General features: G+C 43.5%; 1 long non-coding RNA gene across 1 annotated transcript; it reads left to right on the forward strand.

Moving 5' to 3' along the window:
• The first annotated feature begins 1830 nt into the window (after positions 1–1830).
• LOC144366884 (uncharacterized) lies at positions 1831–2417 on the forward strand. Its single transcript, XR_013426043.1, has 2 exons — positions 1831–1990; positions 2170–2417. It is a non-coding gene; the product is annotated as an uncharacterized LOC144366884 (long non-coding RNA).
• Positions 2418–3578: the final 1161 nt, after the last annotated feature.

Genomic DNA, 3578 nt, shown 5'->3' on the forward strand with positions numbered 1-3578 from the left:
AGGGGCTACCACGTGGGCTCCATCTCTCTGAACATGCTGTTTCTTTAGCTTGGAATACCACTCTCCAGCTTAAAATATTTTGTTAACTTCCCCCTAGTCTTGGAATAAATTTAAATTCAAGGTATAGTCTTGTCTACTGATGAAGAAAAATAACTCCATAATAGAACTTCATAATGCTTAAATTGCCGGTTAGAGAAAAAGTCAAAATCTTAGCAAAATCCCAGCTCATTAAGACTTTGCTGGACACTGTGTCCCATTTGATATGTGTGCTGTCAGCATCTTTTACTGAAGCTACACTTTACAATTTGCTCACTTGTAATCATGTTTCCCTTCCTCTGCAGAACAACATGAAATTCTCTCCCTCATCTCAGTATCATGAACATTCTTCTGAATATCACAAATCCTCCTCCCCTGAGGATCACAAGATTATTCTCAGTGAAGGCCTTAAATTGTATGTGTGTTAAAAGACAACTGGGGAGTAGGGAGAGAGAGAGAATGAGAGAGATTACCTCCATTGTTTTCCTCCCCCAGAACCTCAGTCTAATCATGAGAAAACATTAAATACAAATTAAAGGACATTTTACAAAATACCTGGCATTCTTCAAGAGTGTCAAGGTCAAGAAAAATAAGGAAAGACTGAAAAAACTGCCACACACTGGGGGAGACTAAGGACACAGGACAAATGACGGAATGCAATATTAATAATAATAATAATTAACAAGCCAAACAGAAACCCAATTCTCCAAAGGAATAATGCTTGGTTGCGTCTGTTAGACAATGCTCCAGCATGATATTGAAAGACATGCAATGATCTTTTTGCCTTAATTCCAGTCTAGGACATTACCAAGAAAAAAAAAAAAAGCAACCAAAAAAGCCACAAAAGAATATTTCTGGGTAAGGTGGCACACTCCTGTAATTCCATCTGCTCGGGAGGTCGAGGCAAGAGAAGCACAAGGTCAAGGCCAGCCCAGGGAACAAAGTGAGATCTAGTTAAAAAAAAAAAAAAAGGAAAGAAAAAGAAATGAATGATTCTCAGCCACTTGGGGAGTAAGACATTGGACATTTGCTTCATCACATCTCCCTAAAAATCATTATTATGGATCCTGCACCCGTTCTTCAAGAGTCAGTCAATGTTTCATGTCTATGACATCTGTAGAGAGTTTTCTCTCACTATCATGCAGACAGAGGTGCACAATCCTCCTTTGCAAGATGGTGATTGTTATTAGTTTTTTTTTTTCCCATGACTGTACCCTGGTTTATGCCACGACCTGCTATTACTCTTGTCTCTGTTGCTTCTGGGCTTTCGTGAGTGTGTGTGTGTGTGTGTGTGTGTGTGTGTATGCATGAAATCCTTACTGTGGATTCCCAGAAATAATCGAAAGGAGAATCTGAAGGCAAAAGCCCAGTTTCTAAGTCAGCATGCGAGGGCCAGGGACCAGGGCAAGGCGAGCAGAAACAGAAAGATGACTTCATCCATAACCTTAGCTAGAGGGACGTGCTGCACGATGGTTAGACAGGTATCAGGGCTGCTTTCCTCCACCTCTCCCAGTTCCATGAGACACCACTCTGCAAAACAGGTTCAGAGACCAGCCTCGAGTGCGTGCCTTTCTCTAGTTTTAGAACTTACCTTTTTCTGGGGAAGAGTGCTATGTGAGCCTTGAACTGGGACTATCCTGAGAAGAAAGTGTTTCCAAGGTAAATAATGACTCACAATCCCCTTAATACATCAGAAAGGCCCTTTCTCAGCAAATGGCATCTTGCCAGGGATTTAACTCAAAACAAATCTGAAACAGCCCTGAGGTGCTGGAGGGGAGTTTCAGAGCAGTCAGCATGGGAGGGCTGCGTAACCGCTTACAGGGATTGCCTCACTCACTCGGATGCCAGTTCTCTGCAGAGCCTCTGCTGCTGCAAGACAGCCTGCAGGAATCGGAGCCAGTTACATCAGGAAGAGACCTTGGGGACCATCTATTCCATCTTTCTCATTGTGCAGGTGAGAAGTCCAAGGCACAGAGAGTTTAATGCTTTTGCCCAAAGGAACACAGTGGAGAGCTGCGAGTAGAGCTCAGATCGCTTGTTTCCAATCCCTATACTTTACAGATGGACGAGGCAGGGAGTGTGGCACCCACATGCATTTGCTCTCTGGCTGACCTGGGTCTATTCCTGATGTAGGCATCAGACATCATTCAGCAAGCAGGAAGACGAGATAGATGTGGTCTCACTGTATGGGAGCAGGATGCAACACTGCGACAAGATATTTCAGCACAGGCACAATTTAAAGCAGTGCCATGGCAACCAGCATTCACTCGGGTGAATAGCGCCACTAACGATGGGGGGGAGGGTGTCGTTGAAAATGTCTTCTCATCTGCTGAGTGGTTTCCCTGTTCAGTGACTCTAAAATAAACCAAGCACTGAATGAAGCAGGATGGGTCCAGTTTTTCATTACCAAGGGTTGAGGTGGGTGGTTCAGCATAACTCAAGGAGAAATAAATTCAGCAGCCTCAGGAATCCCCCCGAATTAGAGTGTCTATCTGTAAAGCAGTACGATTTCATTTCCTCTTAGAGGGACATGTTTCAAAGTGTCCTTCTGAGCATTGGTGATCCAATGAGGTGCTTTTAGGTGTGATGGGAAGGCAAGGGAAGGGGACTATTAATATCTTTCTTATATATTCAGTTCTGCTACAACTAACCAACAAAACCAACATAAACAATTTAACCCATGGTGAAGGAAGTGGTCTAGAATGAGTTAAGCTTCAACTGTTGGGCTGAAGCCTCCTTGATTTTAACTCTAATGCTTATAGCATCTTTTCTGAAACAGAACTGAAACAGAGACCATTTGTTGTTCCCCAAAGCACACTGCCTCCTGTTTTGTTTTGCTTTTTGAACTTCTAATTGGGCACTTTGATTTGTTTGCGGCGCTAGGGCTTTGTGCATGCTAGACAAGCACTCTAACAATTGAGTTACACCCCCAGCCTCCCATAACCTGTAGAGTGTGTGTGTTGTTGGGGATTGAACCCAAGGCCTCATGCATGTCAGGCAAGCACTCTGCCACAAAGCCATATTTCCAGCCTTAATTGGGCACTTTGGAATGAAGACGTCCAGCTTCCCTGAGAAATAGGCATGGCCTTGTGACCTAGTTCTGACCATTGCACTGTGAGTGGAGGGCAGCCTTCTGGAGTGTACCCTGTCCTGGAGCCTCCTCCTCTTCCATGGACTGACTTGCAGTTGAGTGAAGGCAAGTCATCTTGGGCCACAAGGATGAGACAATATCATAGGAATGGCAGAGGACTCAGACATACTTCTATGATAATTTAAATAAACTGCTATTTCTTTTCACTACTAAAAATAAGAAAGTGGGAAGTATTCAATATGCTAAATAAAAGAAGCCTAGATCTGAGAAAAATCCTTTTTTTTCTTTTAATTTTGCAGTGTTGGGGATCAAATCCAGGGTCTCTTGCATACCAGGTTAGATGCTCCACCATCGAGCTATAACCCCAGCCTCCAAGCAAAGCTCTGCAAGCCTAACTAGCCCTCTATTAAGCAAATCCTTTTTGACTGTATGACCAATGTGATTCTGCAAC

The sequence above is a fragment of the Ictidomys tridecemlineatus genome, chromosome 1 (genome assembly GCF_052094955.1).
Source record: "Ictidomys tridecemlineatus isolate mIctTri1 chromosome 1, mIctTri1.hap1, whole genome shotgun sequence".
Lineage (NCBI taxonomy): Eukaryota > Metazoa > Chordata > Mammalia > Rodentia > Sciuridae > Ictidomys > Ictidomys tridecemlineatus.